Here is a 14869-nt window from a genome sequence, read left to right on the forward strand (position 1 = left end):
CCATGCATAAATGGCCCTGGAGCATGCTGAGAGAGACAGACAGAACTGGGAAGTGATTTAGGATCTCATCTGAGATCACACAGAGTGAAAAGTTGTCACGTCCCATATGGAGCATGTAAAAGAAGTGTGGAGGGCACTTTATTATGATTAATATATGATTGCGATTCAAATGCTAACATTCTGACTACTGAAAATTAGCAAGGACAAGGGCAGTAGTTTTCACTGTAATTGTAGAAGCTCCAAATAAATGGAGTTAATGGACCGTTTTATCGTGCTAGCAGCTAAATCCTAAATAAACGTCTGTTTACACACACTTACATCCTTCAAAAAAGCCAGAAAAATGAGACACTGCTGAGGTTCTGACAGTTTATAGCTGCTATGACACAGAATCCTGTTTAACGACCCCTCGATTTTAAGTATATGAATACAAAAGAATACTGTGACTAATGGACATTAACTTTGCTAGCAAACTGCTTTGGTATAAGAGGAATAAAACACTGGCTGGTATGTACTGTTACTGGAAAATAACAGCACATCACCCCTTCATGGATTATTTTCCTATAAGAGAATGCTTTATTCGTGATTATCACACATGCAAATGAATGTTTTCAAACAGATAGAATTCTTAAATCTTAAACATTCATTGTAACTAGATTCAGAATGTTGGCATCTTGACAATGTGAATTTTAAACCTGAAGACCGTTTAATGCTTATTAACAGCTTTCTTTCATCCAGAAAGAACAGATTATTGTCTTTATCTTATGGTCTAGTGATGCTACTTTGTGAGCTTTGGCTGAGTAAAACTCGGGTGCAGCTTCCTCGTTTGAGAGTCAACGGAAGAACAGCGTATATTTCCATCATTCAAAGCAGACTGAGTGATCTGTGGGTCAGGAATGACTTTGTTCAGTGATGAGACAGACTGATGACAGCAGCAGTGAGTTGGAGGCCAGAGAGATGCTTCTAAGTGTCCTTGTACTTTGAAGCATGGACCACAAAAGATGTACTCCAGTTTATACCCTTTAGTGTAAAACAAACAAAGCTAACGTGTCTCACATCAATCATGTCATAGAGGAATGTATACAATGCAGATAAAACTCTCCCAAGTTCAGGAATGCTTGCAAATCCTCTGCGGGAAATGTGTGTGTGCGTGTGTGTGTGTGTGTGCGCGCGTGTGAGTCTGCTGCAAAGGATATTCAGACCACACATTCCTGTGTAGAACCCTTTCCTGTGCCTCTCTCTCTCCGCTCCTCCCATTACACTTGTGTAGTCACTTCTTTTGCTCCTATTTACATTGACTGCTATTGTCAGCAGGTTGGTGGGTCTGTTTATGTAGCTGCCACTCAAAACGAGGTTGCTATGGACAGAATGCTACGCTGCAGTTATACTATTTCACAACGGGTCTGTCTTAGGGCATGCGATATATTAAAAACACACTGGTGAGCCTTTGGTGTGACACAATTAAGGAGTATTCTGCATTTATTTTTAAATAAACTGATTAATGTTGGTGCGATTGGTTTAGTCCATCAAGGTGAATGATGAGATTAATCAAAATTTATTCTTATTCTTATTATTATTAAGATTATTATCAATCTGTCATTAAATCATGTAAGGCTGTTTTCAGAGTTGAAAGATGTCAAAAGTTCAAATGTCAATAATTATGCCAGGTAAGTTATTCGTATTCAGACTCGTCTTACTCAGGATATCATTCAGATTATGCAAATTACCCTCCAGTTCACTGAGTGAGATTAGTGTATGAGAAAGTTTTCAGTAGTGCCTTTATACACAACTGCTTGAACTTAAGCCTGAAAAAATCTGAGTGAGGCAGAAAAGCACTAACTCTATGCTACAGCCAAACTAAAGGAGGATAATTAGCTGGGCTAACTGTGAGGGAGGGATGGTGAACTCTCTCTATCTCTCTCTCTCACACACACTGTCAATCACACTGATACCGTGAGCTCATGTATTCGAAAGAGGGCAGACGGAACATTCCTTTAAGTGCGCTACTTTGTTCTGTGATGAAACATGAGCAGACACGTTAGCCCGTGGTTTCATGGATAAGTTAGTTAACTCTTTTCTGGTGGGAAATGGAATATTATTGTGGCAGTTGTATACACTATATTACTATAAAAACCTGTAGTTGTGGAGAGTGGAGACTTAGTTGCCCAGCAGGTGGCTCACACATCCCTCATTCCCATTGTTCCCACCCTCACACTTCCCACTGTCCTGCTCACCAGCAGCTAACTAGAAAGTTGCAAAACCCAACAGTGTCCTGACTAATCTTATACCAGATTTGCAGTGATAAAATAACTCATCTTTTATTTTGCTTGAAAACGTTTGAAAAGACGACTTCCGTTCTGCTGCTGGACAGGAACACCAGTATACTGCTGCAAAAGGTTAATTACAAAACAACATTTTGCACAACTCTATTTTCGTTGAATCTGCATGGGTTAACACATGGTTGTACTTTACTGTCTGTAGTTTTGTGTGCACCTTTTTCACTTTCTTTTAAACCCACAGACACACTTTGTACCAGACACTGGATGTGCTTTAAAGCCCTGTGATGGATTACTTTAGTCAACTGAAATATCGGGTTTCATTGTTTTTCTATGTAATTGCCTGACCATCGAGCCGGCCAGGCCAGAACTTTCATTTTGTCTCTCTGACAGATGGACTGACCTTGCTCTCACACCAGCAAATGACAAGTCACTGATGTCAATCCAGGTTTGTCTCTTGTAGCCATGAAGTGACTGCTACTGTTATCTCTTGAGATTGTCTTGTGCGACGTCTTTCTTTTTTATAGTTTAGATGGGAATTGACAATAGCAAAATGTACAGCATCTACTGTATTATGAACTTGTATATATTACTCCATGTTCACCCTAACTAGTCGCATAGCTACAGGTATGACACACTTATATTAAGGAACACGTATCCTCAGATGAATCTTTAATTAATTACATTTTATTACAATATTAAAATGCTTTTTTGAACGATTGTACAGCCCATAGCTGAGTACATGATAATTGTACTGAATTATTATTTGTTAGTATTATTATTTGATATTTTCTCACTTGCTAGTGTACAAGTGAGTGCAGAGTAAATAGAATATAATAATAGCATGCAATTATATTTTATTGTTATTACAGCTTGGTATTATTATTATTATCGTAATAAACATTTGCTGTAGTGTTCTGCTAGATATACAGTAATTACCATTATTAGTACCTCGTTTTATTGCATCTAATAAAGACAATGGTATATAGGCTCTGTTTTATAAGCAACAGGAGTTAAAAACCGTTAATTTCAGTCCGTTTCAGCCGATACGTACACTACAGAGGAGGCAACTTTTCAGCACTGAATGCTAAAGAATAGATTGTACGATTGCGGGCTGTTTGACATTCAGTCATTTTTCTAAAAAGTATATGGAAGTAGATGAAAGATAGGGAATGAAATTCTGATCCTGCCCCACTGGAACTTGCAAAAAGCATGCAGTTGATAGCGATCTGGCAAGACTAGGCTTGTTTTAAAGCTTGCTACTATTATTTAATTATTACACAGGTGTCTTATAAAAAATATTGGCAAAGCATTTATTAAAAGTTCATGTGATGTCCTCATAATAAACTAGAGGATAGGCTTTCTTTCATCCAGAGGATCAGTTTAACTGGTTGACTGTTTATTCTTACATATTCTCTAAACTCTCTGAATGAAAGATGTTAATATTAAAGAAAACTTTGCATAAAATGGCCTATTATTATTATTATTATGTTGGCTTTGTAGAAGCCGTTATAAGGTTTTTTTTTTTATTCTTAAATTTATCAAGAGTAACTCCTCTTAGAGTTTTCGAGCCACATGCACAAAATTCGGATATATGTTGTAGACCCTGGTCTGAAGTTTTCTAAGCGATCCGAGAACCGGTACAAGTTTTAAATTGGTGTACCGACTGGCCTTTCGGTTGTCCCGCAGCCCCGCCCCCAAAATATGCAAAATCAAAAAACTTTTTACAACATGGACATATCAAAACACTCAGCACAATAAGGGGAACTGCCTCGTGGGTATTCTGATAATGTCACATGCTCGTCTCCACTTGCCTCAAATGTTTTGGCACCCTAGAGCTCCACTAGATTTCACAAGTTTTATGTCCACTTGCCTCCAAAACTAACACTGACCCTTATGTCCACTCGCCTCCAAAAAGCACCGGCCTTTGCAAATACTTGCCTCGTCAAAGCCAGCATCCAAGTTTGTCACAAAAGCTTTACAAATCTAGTTATTATTTCTATTAAAAATGCCCAGATAAGCTACTGACGTAACTGAATGGTGACAACAGTTACATTTAATTGCTTAATCATAAATTATTTGTTCATTTGTTCTATAAATAAGATCACGTGAAATGGTTACGTATAATTTGTTCTGTAGTTCCTTCATGCCGCTAAGTTTTGTCTCTGAACGTCTGGTTTGAACTTGATGTATATAAAGACATACGTCTCTGTCCGTTTGTTTTTTAACATTCAATTTCCTTTATTGTATTTTTTTAATAGGAGCTAACAAACAACATTTTTTTCAACACTAATCAGACCAGTAATTTAAAAAAAATAAAATAAAACAATAAAAAAAATCTTTCCTTTCTTAATGTGTAAATCAGGTAAATGACTGACATAATGTATGCAATTGGCCACAACATAAAGAAACAGATGACTTAATCACCATAATACTACAGCCAATATTTCATACGTCGATAATTTTTGCTACAACGGGTTTTCAGTTAGATCCAAAAAATACTTTGCTGGTTCTTTGCCAGTTGACGATGCCGGATACAGGGATGAATGATTTCTCTCTTCTCACACACAACATTGATCCCTTGGTGATGATCTGGCTTAAATGCTTTAAATGAGGTAGACTCTGCAGTATTGTGAACTCTGACACCCTTGCACTATAAAAACTCTCTCATTTCCAGCTATCCACCTGTGCCACATAAATACACTTAGGCACAAACTGCTGCGTGTGTGCGTGTGTGTCCCGACTGAGAGCTTGAATGAGTGTTATATTTCAGGCAGGTCTGTGCAGCTGGGATGCTATTACTGATCATTAAGTTGAACCTGAAATAACGGAAGGCTATTATTATCCGAGGTGGTCTCTCAGATGTCTGTCATAGTCTTGAGAAGCTTTGCATTTACATGCTCTCTCAAACACACAAACACAGTAGCCGTTACTGTAAAAAGAGTTCATTGTTCTCCATGGCACTGCTATATTCATTAAATCGACACGTAATGAGCCCCATCTTTCACACACACTGCATGTCTGGGGCATCTTTTTCTCTCTTGCAAATCACATGCATGTGCAGCTTGTTTCAATAATCAGAACATGCCCACAATAAGCGTGAACTCCCCAGTCTTCAGTATGTTTTCTCCACTAACCCCAGGATAAACAGAGAGAGACCATGTGACCCTGTGCCCATGCGCCATTGTGCCCTCTGCTTAGCTGTTAACACGGCTCTCTCGTCTACACCCCTGTGATGTAATCTTATAACCTACTGTAAGGACTGACGGTGTGATTATCCCCATTCTGTCAGCTTAAGAACAGCTAAGAAGCTGATTCATGCCCACTATGAATATCTTTGCTGACTGACGATATAAGTAGCACAAAAATACCCGCGATAGCTCACTGAATGCATCTCACTGGTCATGTCTGGGACACGTAGTAGGCCCACTGACTGAGTCACCCTGTAACTGAACGGCAGCCGAGAGCTAATAATATCCTCTTTAAGAAAGCCAGACATGCATTGTTTAATAACAGCTAGAGTGATTGGAACAGAGCCGTTTCTAACACGTTTCGTATGAGGTAAGAGGCTCTCAGATGCCAGCCTCTCTCCCAGAAGAGTGTTCTTAATTAAACGCCACTCACAGGGAACCTGTTTCTGCCACTGAATCTGTGCCAGCTGTCTGATACCGTGCAGCGAAATGCAAAGTGATGAATTACAGCACTGCCATGATTCTTGATAAACTAATACAAACTGCCAGGATTATTGTGTCCTCAGAGGACTGAAAAGTAGTTACAGCTTACATATAGGTGTCCAGACATATTTAACCCGCCATGTAGAGCAAGAGGATCAGACTCCAGTCCTTGTGATTCACATCACTGGAGACATGAACTCCAGTCACATGATACACCCATGGTTCAACGTCTTGGCACCATGCGGCACAACATGCACCGTGAGCCAACTCGTATACATACCCGTTATATACTCTAAACGGCCATTTTATTAGGAACATTAAACATTATCTCTATTCGTTCATATAATTATCTAAATCAGCCAGTCATACTGCAGTGCAATGCATAAAATCATGCAAATACAGGTTAAGAGCTTCAGTTTAATAATCAGATCAAACATCAAGAAGTAAAGTGGTTTTCTTCCAGTTTTAGCGAACCTGTGCTCACTGCAGCCTTAGCCTCCTGTTTATGGCTCACAGGAGAAGAACCCGAAGTGGTGTCTCTGTTGTAGCCCATCTGACTCAAGATTCAGCATGTACTAAGTTGCTTTTCTCCTCTCCATGGTTGTAAAGAGTGGTAGAGTTACTGTAGGCTTCCTGTCAGTTTAAGCCAGTCTGGCCATTCTCCTCTGACCTCTCTCATCAACAAGGCATTTCCGCCTACAAAATATTCTGCTCACTGGATGTTTTTGTTTGTCATACCATTCTGTGTAAACTCTAGAGAACGCTACGAGTGCAAATCCCCGGAGATCGGCAGTTCAGAATTACTCAAACCGGCCTCGTTTACTCATGCCTCGCTCAAAAAGTCACCGAGATCACATTGTTCCTCCTTCTGATGTGGTTGGTGTGAACATTAACAGAAGCTCATGTCCTGGATCTGCATGATTTTATGCATTGTGCGGCTTTCACATGATCAGGTCATTGGATAATCTCATGAAAGGGCAGTGGTTCTTGTGTTCCTTTCAAAATGGCAGGTCTATATACATCCTTATCATTGCTCAAATCCCAGTCACTAAATGGGGACCATAAATGTCATTTCAGCAGGGCATGTTATCCATGCCTTGATTAGATGTTTGTTTAGTTAGAGCCCGAATAGCAGAAGTCCCCATTGGGAAGAATCTGGAAGAGAGACCAAAACGAACTCGCTCAGACATTTCCTGTAAGTATTTTATCAGATGAAGAGAGGTCTAGAGACCAGTTCAAAAGCAGCACTTTATCAATACAACATTTTTAAGAACTTGACATTGCTGGATAATAACCTACATCAAAGTGATCGGAATTGGAGCAATTTTTTTATAAAACCTTAACAAAATGACAACAGATTCAACTGCAATCTAAAGTTCATGAAAAGCCAATAAAAAGTTAGTGTTATTTTAAATGTGTGCTGTAAAAGATACCACTGTACACATAACGATAAAGACTGTAGACACATTAAAACTACAGCTCTAACCATGTGCCCTCTACGGAAAGGATTTATTTCTAAATCTAACATGGCTGCACCCTCGGGCATCGGAGCGAAAAGGACTCATCCGTCAGCATTATCCATCATCCAAAGAAATCCTTGAATATCAGCAGTTCTGGCTTACTTCAAGTCTGCCTGCTTAGGAGCTACACAGTCTCTATCCAACTCACCATTTCTGTTCCAGAATCCCACTTTTCTGCTGAAACCTGCAACCACGCTGAAGAACAACAGACCACAACATCAAATTACCAGTTTAAAAAAAAAAAAAAAAAAAAGCTTTCCACTGAAGGCCTGGTTGAAAATGGGATAGCGAAATGAGGAATTTCAGATTTATACAGTATATTACAATCAAAACATCTCCAAGGCACTTATTGGATATTTGCAGGGACCTAAATAAACACGAGCTAAAGTTGCAGACAGCACTGATCTCACAATTGAGGAATGTTCTAGATTGGTATTCTCCCTTTTCCCCCAATTCTCAATCGTCATAACCAGTTAAGAGTTAAACAGATCATTAAAAAAACCTCAAAGCAGGAAAAAAATGCACTGGGTTACACAAGTGGATATGCAGGACTTAGCTCATTCCACTTATAAAGTAAAGGGTATCGGGTTAAACGTAGAGGATGGCTAGTGCAGAGCACGATGTGGTCAGCGTTGCTGGACTGCGTCCCTCGAGCGTTAATCACTGTAACAGAATGCTAGTTGAAATTCACAATGGTTGCCCAAAGGTAAACATTTTCTCAGTTAGTTTACATGGATCCATTTTTTTAAAATATGCTTTCACATACTTTTTCTTTTGCATTTGAGCCCTTGTTATTTCCAGACATATGCGTGTCCTTTTCAAAGCCAAGCAATTCCACTTTCGTGTGATAACCTAGAATTAAGAAAAGGGTTTTTCTGCTGTTTAATGAGAAGTCTTCTGATACAAACTCTCTAATTATACCGTCGTCTGCACATCGAGTAATTACATATTTTGATATTCTAGCAAAAATGAAGTAAACAGAACAAACACAGATTTTGCACGGTTTGATATGTTCGTGATCAGGATAAATGAATAGGTGGGTGTCAGACCTACATTTGGTCACTTTATCAGTTCTACAGGCAACTTTGGTTCTATACAAGTTTGTGTGTAGTAGTTGTGTTGTTCAGACTGGAGCTGAAGATCTAGACTCCGGAAACACAGGGTAGTGTTCTCTACATCCTGCCCCAGCCAGGCCTATGGCAATGCCTCGTTATCCCCGAATTACTGCCAGATTCCTCTGGGCTCCACACGCCCTCACATTACAGCAAAGACGAGAGCATGAGAAAGACACAGACAACTTTGGAGGGTTAAAAAAAAAGGAGAGAAAATGGTGCAATTGTGCATTCCAGAAGCTATTTCAATCGTCTGTCACCAGGTTCAATCTGTTCCTTATAAGGCAAGGGCATTCCCCTCATATTTTCCCCAAACACCACACTGTTATCAGATCTAGTTTCTTGGCCAATTATTCTCTCTCTCTCGAGAGTCCACTCTTCTACCTATATAGTACATCCGCATTTATGCACAAGCCTGAAGTCTCACTCTGGACAAATAGTAAAAACGCTCCAAAATCAGCTTCTGTACTTCATGCCATCATGTTAACAAACTTATTTATCTCGGTTTGACAAAAGCATCTGGGAATTTGTGAACCATGGGATGGTCAATAGTGCTTTTAAAATCCACAGTTACTGTACTGCGCTCTATTCAGCTCAGAGAATTCACTTAGCAAAGCAAAAACCACTCAACAATCCTCCATCCCCGGCCTGTCCGCAACCCCACAACAGAAAACAGATGAAACAATACAAGAATGTTCGTGACAGGCAACAGAACACCACAGATATTTTGGGAAGAGAACAAGGAAGGGGAATCCAGCCAGAATATACAGCACAGATGATGCTACTGAATGTCTCGCTAAGTGAAGACCATAGATCAAAGATCAGAGGCTTTTAATTATTATTTCTCTATATAACTTACATATACTGGAATGAACTGCTGTTTCTTCAGGACCATGATGCAACACACAGAAGTGCAGTAGCATAGAAGGACTGTATACAATGCAAATGCATGACAATGTGTGATAAGTGCAAAATATCTAAATAAATAAATGCACCGGACATGATTCTATGCCAAAATCCAATTTGTTAGGAAGAAAAAGGGAGAAAGGTGCAATAGAAAGATCAGTGGTAAAAAAGTACCATTTCATACTGTAGCACCATTTCAAAGTGCACTCACTATGAGGTGCAGGGAAATTATACCTCCTAACTAGGCTGAACTCCAGCTATCCACGCCTGGCTGAAATTAGGCACCCCTTGCACAGATTAAACAAATAAACTTACCACGACTACTCCATTCACTGAAGCACGACAGAAAATTTAGCTGAAGAAGTCGCTTTGGGTTCGGATAACATGTTGCAAAGCTTTAATTTGGAGCTCTAAATGAATACCTACAGTGAATCCTGCTGGAAGCAAATAAACACAATCACTCTGGGCTGCGGGAGTGATACAACACTACAGACATTTGTTTAAAGACATGGAAATTATTTATTCAGCACAAATATAAAGGTTAATACTGCACTGGGAATTTTGATATGTAGTCTATATATAAATGATTAAGGATAATCTCACTAATGTCAAATGTGCCACTAAAATCGTAGGCTAAAATGTACAAATCTGATGCATTTATTTGTACAAAAAAAAGCTTTTATTTTGAATTTGTAAGCAATGTTTGGAAGAAGGAATAAAAATATTACAAATTACATTTTCTAAAAATAAAAATAGAAAATGAGCTTATCGGTGGCACAAATTTTGTTTGCATCTGGAGTAATTACTGCGTAAAATGTGAATTTTATGTTCAGTAAACTCTTTATACTGGTCAAGGCCAGCATGGATCCAGAGAGATCTAGAGATTTATTTCAGGATCACTAAGCTTGAGATGGTAATAAACACTGGATATGATGCCAGCTCTCCTGCCAGCATTTTCTGGGAGGTTGGAGGATATTGGTGAACCTCATGCAGTCAACTGGAGTAATTGTACCACTCTGAATCTGAACTACAAGAACTTAACTTAAAATGTGTCACCAAAAATCTTATTAATCTGTGCATCTAAATTTTTGTTATTATTATCTTTAACTTTTATATATATATATATACCTTGCACACCATTTCAATTTGGCCCAACTAATTCAATTGCAAAACGTTTACAATTCATAAAAGCATAAAAATGCAGATGAGTGCATGTAAAATTCAGGCACATTTCTATTTCCAAATGGATTCCATCTTCTTTATCCCTTGCTTGAGTTCTGTAACCAATCTTTACACTTCTGCCGGCACAATAAACACGAAGAGGTCATTGGAGGAATGCAATGAATGCACCTGAATACTTCAACATGCTTTAACTGAAGTATAAAGAAAACAACATCAGCAAATAAACAGAAAAGCAGACAGCATCCCTGGCAGTGCAGCAAAGCGCACGCGCACGCTACAAATACACACAACAAAACTTCAGGAAGAACTTTTACACGGTGCGTCAAGACTAAAAAACGCACTAACTGGATGCTCCATAACTTACCTGCCACTGAGTGCAAATCTGGCTGAGCTTTTGTCTAGAAAACAGAGCGCACGAGGTTCCCACTTAGGCTGCTCACTCCTCAGAACACGACAGTCTTCTGTAAGAGATGCGCGTGCTCTCATTAAGCTCCGCCCTTTAGACATGTAACAGCCTCAGAGAGCGTTTACAACGTGTCTGAAATAAGACACGCCCACAATACGACTTCTGAATGAAACTGCATGCTCAGGTGACTGTATACTGTAGGTGCATACAGTATGCACACACACACACACACACACACACACACACACACACACACTGAGTGTATACTCAGTGTATACTCAGTGTGTGTGTGTGTGTGTGTGTGTGTGTGTGTACTCAAACTGCATGCTCAGTCACCTGAACTGTATACTATAGGTGCAGTATGCAGTTCACACACACACACACACACACACACACACACACACACACACACACACACACACACACACACACACACACTGTGTGTATACTCAGTGTATACTCAGTGTGTGTGTGTTAGTGTGAGTGTGTGTGTGTGTGTGTGTGTGTGTTAGTGTGTGTGTGTGTGTGTATACTCAAACTGCATGCTCAGTCACCTGTATACTATAGGTGCAGTATGCAGTACGCACACACACACACACACACACACACACACACACACACACACACACACACACACACACACACACACACACACACACACACACACACACACACACAACTGTATGGACTGCAAATGACCCACACCAAATGCACACTCTTACATTTTATATCCATGTCTACAGCACAATCATATCAAACTGTTTACATGCTGTTTTACACACTGTTTTTGCTCTTTGCACATGCTGTCTCACATTTCAGTCGATTGCTGTTTTGCACAATTACTTTACAATACCTCATGTGACTGCTGCTATAATACTAATATGTTCATTTCAGTATTTCTGCACATGCAACATTGATTACAGTAATTACACTGGTCAGTGCTGCTTTTGTTTACTGTCTTGTTTTTTGTCTGTAATTTTTTTGTTTGCACTGTCTTTTGTTCTGCATTGTCTTGTCTGTCTTGTTTGTCTTGTCCTGCACTGTTTACATCAGTTTGCACAGATGTACTTTATGTATCTAGGACTAACTTACTAAGTACTGTCTTTGTTCTATGTAGCACCCTGGTCCTAGAGAAAAGTTGTCTCATTTCACTGTGTACTGTACCAGCTATATATGTTTAAAATGACAATAAAAGCTTCTTGACATTACTTGAATTGACAATGACTCAGTTAATAAGCTGAAAGGACTAAAGCACTGCTGATCTCTTTAGGTGGCACTACTATGAGCAGGATGATAATTGGCAAGTAGGAAATGTAAATAGTTTTACAGACAGTGGACAAATGTGGTTGACAGTGAATCTAGCGAGTAGATTGTCTTTTGGGGTCTGCAGACGTCAGTGCACTCTCACTCTCAAACCTGGATAACAACAGAAAGAACGTCATCCAGTGTAAAACCTTTGCCAAATCAAAATTTGCCAGATTAATGACCAAATTAATGACCTGCTCTGATGACCCCAAAAGTGAGTTGCATAAAGAAGAAGACACAAAGTAAAAATATGTAGACCAACGTGCTGGTAAAAGAAATTAATCTCATCTCAGACCGTATACAAAATAAATCTTGCACACCATTGAAGATTAATATCATAATAACCACGTCTGTGTTTCTTTTTTTCTTTTTACAGCATAAGTGCATTTCCCAGAACCCAACATATCTTATAACAAGTGACAAAATTCAATTATGAATGAAATATAAGTCAAAAATATTTGAATTAGGTAAAGCCTGTGTTATGTCCTTTTCTATTTTGTTTTCTGTTATGGGGAGGTGTTATGGATTGGTTCCTGAGGTTTACCTGGTGCCACGCCCTGCTGGTCAGCTGACTCCCTTTGGCCTATAAAAGCCTCCACCACCACTTCCTGATTTTTTTTTTTTTTGCTCTGCTCATTTGCTGTGGTTACTTGCTTTCTGCTAACTAGTTTTGTGAATTGTTCTGTGTATTTATATTCTTAGCATTCTCTGTTAATACTGACTCCTTCCTGTTCTTTTGACTTTGATTCTAGATTGCCCTTGTTTGGAATTGTTTGCTAATCTGTATATAGTTGTGCAAGGTATTCTTGGGGAGGTAGGGAGACTGATGCCATTTTGTTTGTACCTTTTCTTGATTGTGTTTATTCTTAGGGAGATAGGGAAGTGATTTGTATTTTCTTTTTCTTTTGTTTAGTAGGGATGTTAAAGGTTGCAATAAATAGCTGTTTTGTTTGTTATTTTGGCCTTGTCGGCTCCTGAAGACATACCCCCGCTTGTACACTTGTTTTCGTAAAATATTGTTCTTTCAGTTACCCCTGGTTTCTCGTTCCCGTTCATGTTTCGCCCTCACCCCCAGACGCGGCGTAACTCCTGTAAAGGGATTCACCTGACACAAACAAACAACAGAATCACTTGTGAATTGCACAGCACTATTTACAGAACTGTTACAGAACAGTTCAAATCTGCTCACTGACCGCTCACTGGCTTTAAAATATCAGCAAAATAAAACAGGGCAGGATTTTTTCAGAACAATTAAAGGAACAATCTGTCAAGCTGGTACTAAAAAAAGAAAAAAATATGTTCAAATACAAGTACAACTTTTTTGTATGGAAATGGAGGAAGCAGTCAGACTGGCTTGCAGACTTCCCTTTTTTGGTGATCCTTCATAAAACCGTTTTTTGAAAACTAAGCCATGTCTGTGTAGATCATAGTCAAAGCAAAATACAGGGAGGCGGTCTGTTTAAACACTTAAACACAAGCCTAATATATACCGAGGAGTGAAAGAAACTTTACTCCTTTTCAAAATGGATTTACAATAAGGACAATGTGCCAAAACTACCCACCAACCTGTACCATTAAAGGCCTATATGATACCCTAAGTAGAATAAACCTAAAAAAAAATACTAATTTCCTCTGGGACTAAATAAAAATAATAATGATATAATAACGTTCATTTTGCACAGTTCCTAAGCTATAATTTACAAGAATGGCTTGGCAGGATGTGATCTGGTTGATTCAACTATAATAAACATCATGTAACTAACTTTAGATTAGACTTTAGTTTATAAGTTTTCTGAATTTTTCCTTTTTTTTTTGTAGTAAACCTTCCGTAAGTGGTTCTAGTAATGTGTTATGAATTATTTTTATGTAACACTGACTAAACATTCTGAGGATGTTGCTGCATGTTGTAGGAATGCTGAATGTTGCATGACCAAAAACATTGTGTGAGTAATATTTTATGAAGATTGTACATCGTGTTCTTAGAAGATTGCTGGTATTTATGGGTTATTTGTGCCTGGCATACGGAGAACTGTTCTCAGCTTGTAGACAATATGACACATATCAGTAAAAAAACTGAATCGCTCAATCTGGCTGTCACTGCAGATGACAGACAATTGAGTGAAGAAAGTTTGAGTGTATCAAATGAACTCTTTCTGTTTTTTTGTTGTTTGTGTGTGTGTGTGTGTGTGTGTGTGTGTGTGTGTGTATCATAGCTGTATGAAAAAGAAAGAACGATCACCCAATATTCAAATTTTTGCAAATAGATCTAACAATCACCACCATGGGGAATAAAAATTTGTTTGCCTTTGATGAAATTTGATGACATTTTCCCACAGAATATAAACAGCAAGCAGTGAAATACCTTTCCTCTTGTCAATCATTTGGTAAATCACCAAATACTGCCAGGTGTTTTAGCGTTTTGATCTAAGAGATTAAACCTAGTCTATATTTACCACAGTGACTTCACATATTTATCTCAGCAGTAAGCTTA

General features: G+C 38.7%; 1 protein-coding gene across 1 annotated transcript in view; it reads right to left on the minus strand.

Moving 5' to 3' along the window:
* cald1a (caldesmon 1a) overlaps window positions 1-11169 on the minus strand; it is a 48520-nt gene extending 37351 nt beyond the window's left edge. Inside the window, exon 1 of the mRNA XM_027151362.2 lies at window positions 11032-11169. The gene's annotated coding sequence lies outside the window, so the exon portion shown is untranslated. The remainder of the gene's footprint in view (window positions 1-11031) is intronic.
* Window positions 11170-14869: the final 3700 nt, after the last annotated feature.

The sequence above is a fragment of the Tachysurus fulvidraco genome, chromosome 19, assembly GCF_022655615.1.
Source record: "Tachysurus fulvidraco isolate hzauxx_2018 chromosome 19, HZAU_PFXX_2.0, whole genome shotgun sequence".
NCBI classification, from domain to species: domain Eukaryota; kingdom Metazoa; phylum Chordata; class Actinopteri; order Siluriformes; family Bagridae; genus Tachysurus; species Tachysurus fulvidraco.